The 17,481-nt window shown below is 46.9% G+C and overlaps 1 protein-coding gene across 1 annotated transcript in view; it reads left to right on the forward strand.

The window, feature by feature from the left end:
• The window catches only part of LOC135537066 (calcium-activated potassium channel subunit beta-4-like), a 117,793-nt gene that overhangs the window by 1,446 nt on the left and 98,866 nt on the right, over nucleotides 1-17,481 (forward strand). The gene's annotated exons all lie outside the window — the stretch shown is intronic.

Here is a 17,481-nt window from a genome sequence, read left to right on the forward strand (position 1 = left end):
CCCCCTCCTCTCCTCCGTCCCTCCCTCTCCCCCTCCTCTCCTCTGTTCCCTCCTCATCCTCCCCCTCCTCTCCCCCGTCCCCTCCTCTCCTCTGTCCCCTCCTCTCCTCTGTCCCCTCCTCTCCTCCGTCCTCTCCTCCGTCCCTCCCTCTCGCCCTCCTCTCCTCTGTTCCCTCCTCATCCTCCCCGTCCCCTCCTCTCCCCCGTCCCCTCCTCTCCTCTGTCCCCTCCTCTCCTCTGTCCCCTCCTGTCCCCGTCCCCCTCCTCTCCCTGTCCCCTCCTCTCCTCTGTTCCCTCCTCATCCTCCCCCCTCCTCTCCCCTCCCCCTCTCCCCTCCTCTCCTCTGTCACCTCCTCTCCCTCTCCTCCGTCTGTCCCTCCTCTCCTCTGTCCCCTCCTCTCCTCTGTCACCCCTCCTCTCCCCTCCTGTCCCCTCCTCTCCTCTGTCCCCTCCTCTCCTCTGTCCCCTCCTCTCCTCCGTCCCCTCCCTCCTCCCTCCTGTCTGTCCCCTCCTCTCCCTCTACCCCAGGTCTCCTCTCCCCCAGCTCCTCTGTAACACCCTCATCCCTCCGTCCTGTCCTTTCCTCTCCTCTGTCCCCTCCTGGGTCCTCTGTCAACAGGAGCACAGCTTTCCAGTGATGCACCTCGCATGTGTCTGTCATTTCCTCTGTCCCCTATTCTCCATCTGTGCCCCTTTTCTCCACTAAGGGAATAGGGTGACTCTCCTCCGTGAAAACCTCCTCCTCTACCATTTCCAATGTAATCCCCTCCTCTCCTCCGTCCCCTCCTCACCCCCCTCCCCTCCTCCCTCCTGCAGACAGTCTAGAACAGACTTCTCCCGTTACACCACAGGTACTCCTCAAACCCCCCAGCTCCATGGTAACACCACTGCATCCCTTGTCCTGTGTCTTTAACACGAACCAGGGGTCTGAATGTTTACTGACTGGGTTCTATGGCAACAGGAGCACAGCTTTGAACAGTGATGCACCAATCGCAGGGGTTGAATGTCTGCATTTAAAGGGGTTGGCACCCTATTCCCCATGTAGTGCTCTACTTTTTTTCCACTAAGGGAATAGGGTGACAAATGAAAGGGGTTTAGTGTGCGTAAGGAAAAGGGTGGCCAAAAGTAATGAAAGGTACCATTTAGGACCAATGTAATCCCAGCCTGCTCTCTCTGAGCCTGAGCCTGTGGACGAACCAGGGGTTGAACGACTGCAGACAGTGGCACTGGAGAGGAAAGAAGGGGAGGACTTTGGCTGGTTACCAAACCAACCAGGGGTTTAATGACTTGGCAGTAAGCTACCAAATGAACCAGGGGTTGAATGACTTGGCAGTAAGCTACCAAACCAACCAGGGGTTTAATGACTTGGCAGTAAGCTACCAAATGAACCAGGGGTTGAATGACTTGGCAGTAAGCTACCAAATGAACCAGGGGTTGAATGACTTGGCAGTAAGCTACCAAACCAACCAGGGGTTTAATGACTTGGCAGTAAGCTACCAAATGAACCAGGGGTTGAATGACTTGGCAGTAAGCTACCAAACGAACCAGGGGTTGAATGAGTTGGCAGTAAGCAGGCAATGATTCACTTTAGTTACACTGTGTTGTAGTCAGTCTGTCTGTCTGTTCATGTTTAGTAGACTCAATCACTGCAGTCAGAGAGCTTGGCAGTTTGGGCTCCTCAGGCTTGGAGGAACTGTATAGAGTCCGAGGAGAGGATTGACTGTGTCCCAAATGGAACCCTGTTCTCTACATAGTGCACAATATAGGGAATAGGGAGCTATTTGGAATACAACAACAGTCCATGTTTAATGTTATCATCCCTGACCCTGCATGTTGATTGTAAGTTGTACAACCTTTACGTATGACTTGCACTTAGATTTAGCTATTTATTATTGGTGTGTGTGTGTGTGTGTGTGTGTGTGTGTGTGTGTGTGTGTGTGCGTGTGCGTGCGTCTTTGTTCCTGTCGACAAAACCAACTGACTTTGTTGCTGAATCACTCAGTGATTTGTGGAAAAGGGAACATCTGCTTCAAAAAGGCTGTGTTTACGTAGGCAGCCCAATTCTGATCTTTTCATCCACTAATTGGTCTTTTGACCAATCACATCAGATCTTTTCACATCAGGTCTTTTTCATAGCTGATCTGATTGGTCAAAAGACCAATTAGTGAAAAAAAATATCAGAATTGGGCTGCCTACGTAAACACAGCCAAAGTCTTGTAAATGAATCACAGATTTTTTTTTGATCAGTCATTGATTTCCTTAGCTGTTGAAACACCAAAACAAAGTAATGAATTTAAAGATCCTGGAGAATGTGCCAACTAGCCATTCTTATGTATGGTTGTCTGAGGAAGGAAATGAAAGAGAACTGTGTGTGTGTGTGTGTGTGTGTGTGTGTGTGTGTGTGTGTGTGTGTGTGTGTGTGTGTGTGTGTGTGTGTGTGTGTGTGTGTGTGTGTGTGTGTGTGTGTGTGTGTGTGTGTGTGTGTGTGTGTGTGTGTGTGTGTGTGTGTGTGTGTGTGTGTGTGTGTGTGTGTGTGTGTGTGTGTGTGTGTGTAATGGTATGACTTCATTATAATGGGCACTAATATATCCTGTTTCTAGTCTGGATGGTCGGAGCGTTCCAGGAACAGAAGGGGTTGATTGGTTTGAATTGGCTCGTGGGAGGAGAGCAGTGGTTCATTTGAGCCGGATTCCACCTCTCTGTTTCGGACTGTTTTGTTCCGGAACCTATTTAGCTGGGTCTGGGTACTGGGTCTGGGTACTGGGTCTGAGTCTGGTCTGGGTCTGGGTACTGGGTCTGGGTACTGGGTCTGGGTCTGGGTACTGGGTCTGGGTCTGGGTACTGGGTCTGGGTACTGGGTACTCTCGTGGTACTGGGTACTGGGTCTGGGTACCCTCGTGGCACTGGGTACTGGGTCTGGGTACTGGGTCTGGGCACTGGGTACTGGGTCTGGGTCTGAGTCTGGTCTGGGTACTGGGTCTGGGTACTGGGTCTGTGGTACTGGGTACTGGTTCTGGGTACTGGGTACTGGGTTCTGGTCTGGGTCTGGGTACTGGGTCTGGGTCTGAGTCTGGTCTGGGTACTGGGTCTGGGTACTGGGTCTGGGTACTGGGTCTGGGTACTGGGTCTGGGTACTGGGTCTGGGTACTGGGTACTGGGTACTGGGTACTGGGTCTGGGTCTGGGTACTGGGTCTGGGTACTGGGAACTGGGTCTGGGTACCCTGTGGCACTGGGTACTGGGTCTGGGTCTGGGTCTGGGCACTGGGTACTGGGTCTGGGTACTGGGTCTGGGTACTGGGTACTGGGAACTGGGTACTGGGTCTGGGTACACTCGTGGCACTGGGTACTGGGTCTGGGCACTGGGTACTGGGTCTGGGTACTGGGTCTGGGCACTGGGTCTGGGTACTGGGTACTGGGTCTGGGTACTGGGTCTGGGTACTGGGTCTGGGCACTGGGTCTGGGTACTGGGTACTGGAACTGGGTACTGGGTCTGGGTCTGGGTACCCTCGTGGTCTGGGTACTGGGTCTGGGCACTGGGTACTGGGTCTGGGTACTGGGTCTGGGTACTGGGTCTGGGTCTGGGTACTGGGTCTGGGTACTGGGTACTGGGTACTGTGGTACTGGGTCTGGGTACACTCGTGGCACTGGGTACTGGGTCTGGGTACCCTCGTGGCACTGGGCACTGGGTCTGGGTACTGGGTCTGGGTACTGGGTCTGGGCACTGGGTCTGGGCACTGGGTACTGGGTCTGGGTACTGGGTCTGGGTACTGGGTCTGGGTACTGGGTCTGGGTACCCTCGTGGGCACTGGGTACTGGGTCTGGGTACTGGGTCTGGGTACTGGGTCTGGGTACTGGGTCTGGGTACTGGGTCTGGCACTGGGTACTGGGTCTGGGTACTGGGTCTGGGTACTGGGTCTGGGTACCCTCGTGGCACTGGGTACTGGGTCTGGGTACTGGGTCTGGGCACTGGGAAAAATAATTGCTTCCTTTTTGCAAATGTAAAAAATGCCAATAAAAGCGATCAAAGTTCTTTGGTTTCCTCTTCCTTTAATTCTCCTGCCCCCATAAACAAACGTAATGTAAGAAATTAGATGTTCATCCCTGGCCCTAATATTCTGAAGAGTTGACTGGGTCTGGGCACTGGGTTATGGTCTGCACAACACTGTGACCTGGGTATGTGCAGTGGGATTTGGGTACTGGGCATGTAAATCTTGGTGGGGAAAATCACTGGGTCTGGGATGCATGGCAAAGCCACAACATTAAACAATACATTCATTGCACTATAACGGTGACAAACTAAAGCTGTCCCAACAGCAGTCCCAACACTTACCACTGCTATACCTGGTTATCAGCAGAGTCCCAACACCTTACCACTGCTATACCTGGATATCAGCAGAGTCCCAACACCTTACCACTGCTATACCTGGTTATCAGCAGAGTCCCAACACCTTACCACTGCTATACCTGGTTATCAGGGAGTCCCAACACCTTACCACTGCTATACCTGGTTATCAGCAGAGTCCCAACACTTACCACTGTCTGGGTACCTGGTCTATCAGCAGAGTCCCAACACTTACCACTGCTATACCTGGTTATGGGTCAGAGTCCCAACACCTTACCACTGCTATACCTGGTTATCAGCAGGTACCACTGCTATACCTGGATATCAGCAGAGTCCCAACAAAATACCACTGCTATACCTGGTTATCAGCAGAGTAAAACATGCTTACCACTGCTATACCTGGTTATCAGCAGAGTCCCAACACCTTACCACTGCTATACCTGGATATCAGCAGAGTCCCAACACCTTACCACTGCTATACCTGGTTATCAGCAGAGTCCCAACACCTTACCACTGCTATACCTGGATATCAGCAGAGTCCCAACACCTTACCACTGCTATACCTGGTTATCAGCAGAGTCCCAACACCTTACCACTGCTATACCTGGATATCAGCAGAGTCCCCAACACCTTACCACAGCTATACCTGGTTATCAGCGGAGTCCCAACACCTTACCACTGCTATACCTGGTTATCAGCAGAGTCCCAACACCTTACCACTGCTATACCTGGATATCAGCAGAGTCCCAACACCTTACCACTGCTATACCTGGTTATCAGCAGAGTCCCAACACCTTACCACTGCTATACCTGGATATCAGCGGAGTCCCAACACCTTACCACTGCTATACCTGGTTATCAGCAGAGTCCCAACACCTGACCACTGCTATACCTGGTTATCAGCAGAGTCCCAACACCTTACCACTGCTATACCTGGATATCAGCGGAGTCCAAACACCTTACCACTGCTATACCTGGTTATCAGCAGAGTCCCAACACCTGACCACTGCTATACCTGGTTATCAGCAGAGTCCCAACACCTTACCACTGCTATACCTGGATATCAGCGGAGTCCCAACACCTTACCACTGCTATACCTGGATATCAGCAGAGTCCCAACACCTTACCACTGCTATACCTGGATATCAGCAGAGTCCCAACACCTTACCACTGCTATACCTGGATATCAGCAGAGTCCCAACACCTTACCACTGCTATACCTGGATATCAGCAGAGTCCCAACACCTTACCACTGCTATACCTGGTTATTAGCAGAGTCCCAACACCTTACCACTGCTATACCTGGATATCAGCAGAGTCCCAACACCTTACCACTGCTATACCTGGATATCAGCAGAGTCCCAACACCTTACCACTGCTATACCTGGTTATCAGCAGAGTCCCAACACCTTACCACTGCTATACCTGGATATCAGCAGAGTCCCAACACCTTACCACTGCTATACCTGGATATCAGCGGAGTCCCAACACCTTACCACTGCTATACCTGGATATCAGCAGAGTCCCAACACCTTACCACTGCTATACCTGGATATCAGCAGAGTCCCAACACCTTACCACTGCTATACCTGGTTATCAGCGGAGTCCCAACACCTTACCACTGCTATACCTGGATATTAGCAGAGTCCCAACACCTTACCACTGCTATACCTGGATATTAGCAGAGTCCCAACACCTTACCACTGCTATACCTGGATATCAGCGGAGTCCCAACACCTTACCACTGCTATACCTGGTTATCAGCAGAGTCCCAACACCTTACCACTGCTATACCTGGTTATCAGCAGAGTCCCCAACACCTTACCACTGCTATACCTGGTTATCAGCAGAGTCCCAACACCTTACCACTGCTATACCTGGTTATCGGCAGAGTCCCAACACCTTACCACTGCTATACCTGGATATCAGCAGAGTCCCAACACCTTACCACTGCTATACCTGGTTATCAGCAGAGTCCCAACACCTTACCACTGCTATACCTGGTTATCAGCAGAGTCCCAACACCTTACCACTGCTATACCTGGTTATCAGCAGAGTCCCCAACACCTTACCACTGCTATACCTGGTTATCAGCAGAGTCCCCAACACCTTACCACTGCTATACCTGGTTATCAGCAGAGTCCCCAACACCTTACCACTGCTATACCTGGATATCAGCAGAGTCCCAACACCTTACCACTGCTATACCTGGTTATCAGCAGAGTCCCAACACCTTACCACTGCTATACCTGGTTATCAGCAGAGTCCCAACACCTTACCACTGCTATACCTGGATATCAGCAGAGTCCCAACACCTTACCACTGCTATACCTGGATATCAGCAGAGTCCCAACACCTTACCACTGCTATACCTGGTTATCAGCAGAGTCCCAACACCTTACCACTGCTATACCTGGATATCAGCGGAGTCCCAACACATTACCACTGCTATACCTGGAAACAGTTCTTTCAGCCTATTTTACTGCCTTTATAAAAACATAGCTGATATGGCTGACTTGCTTAAACAAATGTAGTTTCTAATGACAATTGAGATGTACAAACTATGGCATGAGGGGACGACAAGCGGATATGAGGCCATTCGTAATTTCGATTAAGACATTAATGAGCGAGCTAGGACGGACGTAGTCAATATAACTATTTGTTCAGCACTTTTGAAATGTACAGCGACAGAATTCAGAACATGGGCCGTTCTTACAATGTTCTCCCTGTACACCAACTCAGAAGTGTAGGATAAATAAAGGGGGCATGTATAAGCAGACAATGAAAGCTCTTACAATATTCAATGATGACATTTCTCTAAAACAGGTCATAGGCTACATGTGCACCACCAAGTCAGAACAGTAGGTGAAATTAAGAGGTGAAAATAGACCAAATTATCAGGGTGAGACACATGAGCTACTAACAGTTTACTACACAATATACACCGGGTATTATTTTCTTAGCTACAGTCTACACATCTCCTTAATATATTAGATAATTTATGCAGCAGCATGCAATACATTTTTGGACTCACGTTGGTGTGCTGTGCTCACTTGAACAGGAATGTAGTGCGGTGGCCCTTCGTTGACAGGAATAGCCTAGCTGTGGATTGTAGCCCATTAAGAATGATTAGCCTAGCTGTTGATTGTAGCCCAATATCATGGAATAGCCTAGCTGTTAATTGTAACCCAATAACAAGGAATAGTCTAGCTGTGGATTGTAGCCCAATAACATGGAATAGCCTAGCTGTGGATTGTAGCCCATTAAGGATTAGCCTAGCTGTGAATTGTAGCCCAATAACATGGAATAGACTAGCTGTGGATTGTAGCCCAATAACATGGAATAGCCTAGCTGTGGATTGTAGCCCATTAAGAAGGATTAGCCTAGCTGTTGATTGTAGCCCAATAACACGGAATAGCCTAGCTGTTAATTGTAACCCAATAACAAGGAATAGTCTTGCTGTGGATTGTAGCCCAATAACATGGAATAGCCTAGCTGTTAATTGTAACCCAATAACAAGGAATAGTCTTGCTGTGGATTGTAGCCCAATAACATGGAATAGCCTAGCTGTTGATTGTAGCCCAATAACAAGGAATAGCCTAGCTGTGGATTGTAGCCCATTAAGAAGGATTAGCCTAGCTGTGAATTGTAGCCCAATAACATGGAATAGCCTAGCTGTGGATTGTAGCCCGATAACGAGGAATAGCCTAGCTGTGGATTGTAGCCTGATAACATGGAATAGAATAGCTGTGGATTGTAGCCCATGAAGAAGGATTAGCCAAGCTGTGGATTGTAGCCCAATAACAAGGAATAGCCTAGCTGTTGATTGTAGCCCAATAACATGGAATAGCCTAGCTGTGGATTGTAGCCCGATAACGAGGAATAGCCTAGCTGTGGATTGTAGCCTGATAACATGGAATAGAATAGCTGTGGATTGTAGCCCATGAAGAAGGATTAGCCAAGCTGTGGATTGTAGCCCAATAACAAGGAATAGCCTAGCTGTTGATTGTAGCCCAATAACATGGAATAGCCTAGCTGTTGATTGTAGCCCAATAACATGGAATAGCCTAGCTGTTGATTGTAGCCCAATAGCAAGGAATAGCCTAGCTGTTGATTGTAGCCTAATAACAAGGAATAGCCTAGCTGTGGATTGTAGCCCAATATCAAGGAATAGCCTAGCTGTGGATTGTAGCCCAATAACAAGGAATAGACTAGCTGTGGATTGTAGCCCAATAACATGGAATAGCCTAGCTGTGGATTGTAGCCCAATAACAAGGAATAGACTAGCTGTTGATTGTAGCCCGATAACGAGGAATAGCCTAGCTGTTGATTGCAGCCCAATAACATGGAATAGCCTAGCTGTTGATTGTAGCCCGATAACGAGGAATAGCCTAGCTGTGGATTGTAGCCCAACATAAAGGAATAGCCTAGCTGTTGATTGTAGCCCAATAACGAGGAATAGCCTAGCTGTTGATTGTAGCCCGATAACGAGGAATAGCCTAGCTGTTGATTGTAGCCCGATAACAAGGAATAGCCTAGCTGTGGATTGCAGCCCAATAACAAGGAATAGCCTAGCTGTTGATTGTAGCCCGATAACGAGGAATAGCCTAGCTGTGGATTGTAGCCCAACATAAAGGAATAGCCTAGCTGTTGATTGTAGCCCAATAACGAGGAATAGCCTAGCTGTTGATTGTAGCCCGATAACGAGGAATAGCCTAGCTGTTGATTGTAGCCCGATAACAAGGAATAGCCTAGCTGTGGATTGTAGCCCAATAACAAGGAATAGCCTAGCTGTGGATTGTAGCCCAACATAAAGGAATAGCCTAGCTGTTGATTGTAGCCCAATAACGAGGAATAGCCTAGCTGTTGATTGTAGCCCGATAACGAGGAATAGCCTAGCTGTGGATTGTAGCCCAATAACAAGGAATAGCCTAGCTGTTGATTGTAGCCCAATAACAAGGAATAGCCTAGCTGTGGATTGTAGCCCAATAACATGGAATAGACTAGCTGTGGATTGTAGCCCAATAACAAGGAATAGTCTAGCTGTTGATTGTAGCCCAATAACATGGAATAGCCTAGCTGTTGATTGTAGCCCAACATAAAGGAATAGCCTAGCTGTGGATTGCAGTCCAATAACAAGGAATAGCCTAGCTGTGGATTGTAGCCCAATAACATGGAATAGTCTAGCTGTTGATTGTAGCCCAACATAAAGGAATAGACTAGCTGTTGATTGTAGCCCAACATAAAGGAATAGCCTAGCTGTGGATTGTAGCCCAATAACATGGAATAGTCTAGCTGTTGATTGTAGCCCAACATAAAGGAATAGACTAGCTGTTGATTGTAGCCCAACATAAAGGAATAGCCTAGCTGTTGATTGTAGCCCAATAACGAGGAATAGCCTAGCTGTTGATTGTAGCCCGATAACGAGGAATAGCCTAGCTGTTGATTGTAGCCCAATAACATGGAATAGCCTAGCTGTTGATTGCAGCCCAATAACAAGGAATAGCCTAGCTGTGGATTGTAGCCCAATAACAAGGAATAGCCTAGCTGTGGATTGTAGCCTAATAACAAGGAATAGCCTAGCTGTGGATTGTAGCCCAATAACGAGGAATAGCCTAGCTGTGGATTGTAGCCCAACATAAAGGAATAGCCTAGCTGTTGATTGTAGCCCAATAACGAGGAATAGCCTAGCTGTTGATTGTAGCCCGATAACGAGGAATAGCCTAGCTGTTGATTGTAGCCCAATAACATGGAATAGCCTAGCTGTGGATTGTAGCCCAATAACAAGGAATAGCTTAGCTGTTGATTGTAGCCCAACATAAAGGAATAGCCTAGCTGTGGATTGTAGCCCAATAACATGGAATAGTCTAGCTGTGGATTGTAGCCCGATAACGAGGAATAGCCTAGCTGTTGATTGTAGCCCAATAACAAGGAATAGCCTAGCTGTTGATTGTAGCCCAACATAAAGGAATAGCCTAGCTGTGGATTGTAGCCCAATAACATGGAATAGACTAGCTGTGGATTGTAGCCCAATAACAAGGAATAGTCTAGCTGTTGATTGTAGCCCAACATAAAGGAATAGACTAGCTGTTGATTGTAGCCCAACATAAAGGAATAGCCTAGCTGTGGATTGTAGCCCAATAACATGGATTAGCCTAGCTGTGGATTGTAGCCCAACATAAAGGAATAGCCTAGCTGTTGATTGTAGCCCGATAACGAGGAATAGCCTAGCTGTTGATTGTAGCCCAATAACATGGAATAGCCTAGCTGTTGATTGCAGCACAATAACAAGGAATAGCCTAGCTGTGGATTGTAGCCCAATAACATGAAATAGTCTAGCTGTGGATTGTAGCCCGATAACGAGGAATAGCCTAGCTGTTGATTGTAGCCCAACATAAAGGAATAGCCTAGCTGTGGATTGTAGCCCAATAACATGGAATAGTCTAGCTGTGGATTGTAGCCCGATAACGAGGAATAGCCTAGCTGTGGATTGTAGCCCATTAAGAAGGATTAGCCTAGCTGTGGATTGTAGCCCAACATAAAGGAATAGACTAGCTGTGGATTGTAGCCCAATAACATGGAATAGTCTAGCTGTTGATTGTAGCCCAACATAAAGGAATAGACTAGCTGTTGATTGTAGCCCAACATAAAGGAATAGCCTAGCTGCGGATTGTAGCCCAATAACATGGATTAGCCTAGCTGTTTATTGTAGCCCAATAACAAGGAATAGCCTAGCTGTTGATTGTAGCCCAACATAAAGGAATAGCCTAGCTGTGGATTGTAGCCCAATAACATGGAATAGTCTAGCTGTTGATTGTAGCCCAACATAAAGGAATAGACTAGCTGTTGATTGTAGCCCAACATAAAGGAATAGCCTAGCTGTGGATTGTAGCCCAATAACATGGAATAGTCTAGCTGTTGATTGTAGCCCAACATAAAGGAATAGACTAGCTGTTGATTGTAGCCCAACATAAAGGAATAGCCTAGCTGTGGATTGTAGCCCAATAACATGGATTAGCCTAGCTGTTGATTGTAGCCCAACATAAAGGAATAGTCTAGCTGTGGATTGTAGCCCAATAACATGGAATAGCCTAGCTGTTGATTGTAGCCCAATAACAAGGAATAGCCTAGCTGTGGATTGTAGCCCAATAACATGGATTAGCCTAGCTGTGGATTGTAGCCCAACATAAAGGAATAGCCTAGCTGTTGATTGTAGCCCAATAACGAGGAATAGCCTAGCTGTTGATTGTAGCCCGATAACGAGGAATAGCCTAGCTGTTGATTGTAGCCCAATAACATGGAATAGCCTAGCTGTTGATTGCAGCCCAATAACAAGGAATAGCCTAGCTGTGGATTGTAGCCCAATAACATGGAATAGCCTAGCTCTGGATTGTAGCCCAATAACATGGAATAGCCTAGCTGTGGATTGTAGCCCAATAACATGGAATAGTCTAGCTGTTGATTGTAGCCCAACATAAAGGAATAGCCTAGCTGTGGATTGTAGCCCAACATAAAGGAATAGCCTAGCTGTTGATTGTAGCCCGATAACGAGGAATAGCCTAGCTGTTGATTGTAGCCCAATAACATGGAATAGCCTAGCTGTTGATTGCAGCCCAATAACAAGGAATAGCCTAGCTGTGGATTGTAGCCCAATAACATGGAATAGCCTAGCTGTGGATTGTAGCCCAATAACATGGAATAGCCTAGCTGTGGATTGTAGCCCAATAACATGGAATAGTCTAGCTGTTGATTGTAGCCCAACATAAAGGAATAGCCTAGCTGTGGATTGTAGCCCAACATAAAGGAATAGCCTAGCTGTTGATTGTAGCCCAATAACGAGGAATAGCCTAGCTGTTGATTGTAGCCCGATAACGAGGAATAGCCTAGCTGTTGATTGTAGCCCAATAACATGGAATAGCCTAGCTGTTGATTGCAGCCCAATAACAAGGAATAGCCTAGCTGTGGATTGTAATCCAATAACAAGGAATAGCCTAGCTGTGGATTGTAGCCCAATAACATGAAATAGTCTAGCTGTGGATTGTAGCCCGATAACGAGGAATAGCCTAGCTGTTGATTGTAGCCCAACATAAAGGAATAGCCTAGCTGTGGATTGTAGCCCAATAACATGGAATAGTCTAGCTGTGGATTGTAGCCCGATAACGAGGAATAGCCTAGCTGTTGATTGTAGCCCAACATAAAGGAATAGCCTAGCTGTTGATTGCAGCCCAATAACAAGGAATAGCCTAGCTGTGGATTGTAATACAATAACAAGGAATAGCCTAGCTGTGGATTGTAGCCCAATAACATGAAATAGTCTAGCTGTTGATTGCAGCCCAATAACAAGGAATAGCCTAGCTGTGGATTGTAATACAATAACAAGGAATAGCCTAGCTGTGGATTGTAGCCCAATAACATGAAATAGTCTAGCTGTGGATTGTAGCCCGATAACGAGGAATAGCCTAGCTGTTGATTGTAGCCCAACATAAAGGAATAGCCTAGCTGTGGATTGTAGCCCAATAACATGGAATAGTCTAGCTGTGGATTGTAGCCCGATAACGAGGAATAGCCTAGCTGTGGATTGTAGCCCATTAAGAAGGATTAGCCTAGCTGTGGATTGTAGCCCAACATAAAGGAATAGACTAGCTGTGGATTGTAGCCCAATAACATGGAATAGTCTAGCTGTTGATTGTAGCCCAACATAAAGGAATAGACTAGCTGTTGATTGTAGCCCAACATAAAGGAATAGCCTAGCTGTGGATTGTAGCCCAATAACATGGATTAGCCTAGCTGTTTATTGTAGCCCAATAACAAGGAATAGCCTAGCTGTTGATTGTAGCCCAACATAAAGGAATAGCCTAGCTGTGGATTGTAGCCCAATAACATGGAATAGTCTAGCTGTTGATTGTAGCCCAACATAAAGGAATAGACTAGCTGTTGATTGTAGCCCAACATAAAGGAATAGCCTAGCTGTGGATTGTAGCCCAATAACATGGATTAGCCTAGCTGTTGATTGTAGCCCAACATAAAGGAATAGTCTAGCTGTGGATTGTAGCCCAATAACATGGAATAGCCTAGCTGTTGATTGTAGCCCAATAACAAGGAATAGCCTAGCTGTGGATTGTAGCCCAATAACATGGATTAGCCTAGCTGTGGATTGTAGCCCAACATAATGGAATAGCCACGCTGTTGATTGTAGCCCAATAACGAGGAATAGCCTAGCTGTTGATTGTAGCCCGATAACGAGGAATAGCCTAGCTGTTGATTGTAGCCCAATAACATGGAATAGCCTAGCTGTTGATTGCAGCCCAATAACAATAAAGGAATAGCCTAGCTGTGGATTGTAGCCCAATAACATGGAATAGCCTAGCTGTGGATTGTAGCCCAATAACATGGAATAGTCTAGCTGTTGATTGTAGCCCAACATAAAGGAATAGCCTAGCTGTGGATTGTAGCCCAACATAAAGGAATAGCCTAGCTGTTGATTGTAGCCCAATAACGAGGAATAGCCTAGCTGTTGATTGTAGCCCGATAACGAGGAATAGCCTAGCTGTTGATTGTAGCCCAATAACATGGAATAGCCTAGCTGTTGATTGCAGCCCAATAACAAGGAATAGCCTAGCTGTGGATTGTAATACAATAACAAGGAATAGCCTAGCTGTGGATTGTAGCCCAATAACATGAAATAGTCTAGCTGTGGATTGTAGCCCGATAACGAGGAATAGCCTAGCTGTTGATTGTAGCCCAACATAAAGGAATAGCCTAGCTGTGGATTGTAGCCCAATAACATGGAATAGTCTAGCTGTGGATTGTAGCCCGATAACGAGGAATAGCCTAGCTGTGGATTGTAGCCCATTAAGAAGGATTAGCCTAGCTGTGGATTGTAGCCCAACATAAAGGAATAGACTAGCTGTGGATTGTAGCCCAATAACATGGAATAGTCTAGCTGTTGATTGTAGCCCAACATAAAGGAATAGACTAGCTGTTGATTGTAGCCCAACATAAAGGAATAGCCTAGCTGTGGATTGTAGCCCAATAACATGGATTAGCCTAGCCTGTTTATTGTAGCCCAATAACAAGGAATAGCCTAGCTGTTGATTGTAGCCCAACATAAAGGAATAGCCTAGCTGTGGATTGTAGCCCAATAACATGGAATAGTCTAGCTGTTGATTGTAGCCCAACATAAAGGAATAGACTAGCTGTTGATTGTAGCCCAACATAAAGGAATAGCCTAGCTGTGGATTGTAGCCCAATAACATGGAATAGTCTAGCTGTTGATTGTAGCCCAACATAAAGGAATAGACTAGCTGTTGATTGTAGCCCAACATAAAGGAATAGCCTAGCTGTGGATTGTAGCCCAATAACATGGATTAGCCTAGCTGTTGATTGTAGCCCAACATAAAGGAATAGTCTAGCTGTGGATTGTAGCCCAATAACATGGAATAGCCTAGCTGTTGATTGTAGCCCAATAACAAGGAATAGCCTAGCTGTGGATTGTAGCCCAATAACATGGATTAGCCTAGCTGTGGATTGTAGCCCAACATAATGGAATAGCCTAGCTGTTGATTGTAGCCCAATAACGAGGAATAGCCTAGCTGTTGATTGTAGCCCGATAACGAGGAATAGCCTAGCTGTTGATTGTAGCCCAATAACATGGAATAGCCTAGCTGTTGATTGCAGCCCAATAACAAGGAATAGCCTAGCTGTGGATTGTAGCCCAATAACATGGAATAGCCTAGCTGTGGATTGTAGCCCAATAACATGGAATAGCCTAGCTGTGGATTGTAGCCCAATAACATGGAATAGTCTAGCTGTTGATTGTAGCCCAACATAAAGGAATAGCCTAGCTGTGGATTGTAGCCCAACATAAAGGAATAGTCTAGCTGTGGATTGTAGCCCAACATAAAGGAATAGTCTAGCTGTGGATTGTAGCCCAATAACATGGAATAGCCTAGCTGTGGATTGTAGCCCAATAACATGGAATAGCCTACTGTCGGGAACGAGCAGCAAATCTGTCAGTGAACAAACAGCATGCAGACCAAACAGGCCTTTCTCAATATTTCAAATGCAATGGAGGGAAAACACAGGTTGGAAAGCAGATGGGTCCTGCTGGTGAAAAGAGAAGACTCTCTGCTGTAGGCCACCAACACATTCATCTGCTGTAGGCCACCAACACATTCATCTGCTGTAGGCTGCCAACGCATTCATCTGCTGTAGGCTGCCAACACATTCATCTGCTGTACTTACAAAATAAGAGCGAGAGAGGCTTTTGGCACGAGCGCATCAGCCATCAACAGGGAGTGAGTCAGTAAAACTGGAAAGCAATTTTAGGACTATGATTTCCTCCTCCTACTGTAGCCTACAATATGTGTCTCCACACACCTTGGACTATAGGCTATAGATGGATTCAAGACGAGGTATTTTCATTGGTCTCAGATTCTCAGTTTGTCAGTGTCACCTACCCTTTCCATTATTTCTGCTCTATAAAATACTAATCTACCAAAGTCTCCAGTCGTGTAAAATGACATGAAATTGCATGAAATGCATTTATAAAATGACACGTTTTTCCCCAGACCCCGGGCTACTTAAAGACCCCAGGCTACTTAAAGACCCAGGGCTACTTAAAGACCCCAGGCTACTTAAAGACCCGGGGCTACTTAAAGACCCCGGGCTACTTAAAGACCCCAGGCTACTTAAAGACCCCGGGCTACTTAAAGACCCCGGGCTACTTAAAGACCCCGGACTACTTAAAGACCCCAGGCTACTTAAAGACCCCGGGCTACTTAAAGACCCCAGGCTACTTAAAGACCCCGGGCTACTTAAAGACCCGGGCTACTTAAAGACCCCGGTGCTACTTAAAGACCCCGGGCTACTTAAAGACCCCGGGCTACTTAAAGACCCCAGGCTACTTAAAGACCCCAGGCTACTTAAAGACCCCGGGCCTACTTAAAGACCCCGGGCTACTTAAAGACCCCCGGGCTACTTAAAGACCCGGGGCTACTTAAAGACCCCGGGCTACTTAAAGACCCGGGGCTACTTAAAGACCCCGGGCTACTTAAAGACCCCGGGCTACTTAAAGACCCCAGGCTACTTAAAGACCCCAGGCTACTTAAAGACCCCGGGCCTACTTAAAGACCCCGGGCTACTTAAAGACCCCCGGGCTACTTAAAGACCCCCGGGCTACTTAAAGACCCCGGGCTACTTAAAGACCCGGGGCTACTTAAAGACCCGGGGCTACTTAAAGACCCCAGGCTACTTAAAGACCCCGGGCTACTTAAAGACCCCGGGCTACTTAAAGACCTGGGGCTACTTAAAGACCCCAGGCTACTTAAAGACCCCGGGGTCTTTAAAATGTTCCCCATGTGTGCAACTTCTGTAAGAGCCTGTATCCTACAGCTCTATGCCACTACGCAGATCTGTACTCTACAGCTCTATGCCACTACGCAGATCTGTACTCTACAGCTCTATGCCACTACGCAGATCTGTACTCTACAGCTCTATGCCACTACGCAGATCTGTACTCTACAGCTCTATGCCACTACGCAGATCTGTACTCTAAAGCTCTATGCCACTACACAGATCTGTACTCTACAGCTCTATGCCACTACGCAGATCTGTACTCTACAGCTCTGTGCCAGTACGCAGATCTGTACTCTACAGCTCTATGCCACTACGCAGATCTGTACTCTACAGCTCTGTGCCACTATGCAGATCTGTACTCTACAGCTCTATGCCACTACGCAGATCTGTACTCTTAAGCTCTATGCCACTACGCAGATCTGTACTCTACAGCTCTGTGCCACTACGCAGATCTGTACTCTACAGCTCTATGCCACTACGCAGATCTGTACTCTACAGCTCTGTGCCACTATGCAGATCTGTACTCTACAGCTCTATGCCACTACGCAGATCTGTACTCTAAAGCTCTATGCCACTACGCAGATCTGTACTCTACAGCTCTGTGCCACTACGCAGATCTGTACTCTACAGCTCTGTGCCACTACGCAGATCTGTACTCTACAGCTCTGTGCCACTACGCAGATCTGTACTCTAAAGCTCTATGCCACTATGCAGATCTGTACTCTACAGTTCTATGCCACTAATCAGATCTGTACTCTACAGCTCTATGCCACTAATCAGAT

Source organism: Oncorhynchus masou, unplaced genomic scaffold (genome assembly GCF_036934945.1).
Source record: "Oncorhynchus masou masou isolate Uvic2021 unplaced genomic scaffold, UVic_Omas_1.1 unplaced_scaffold_705, whole genome shotgun sequence".
In the NCBI taxonomy this organism is placed as follows: Eukaryota; Metazoa; Chordata; class Actinopteri; order Salmoniformes; family Salmonidae; genus Oncorhynchus; species Oncorhynchus masou.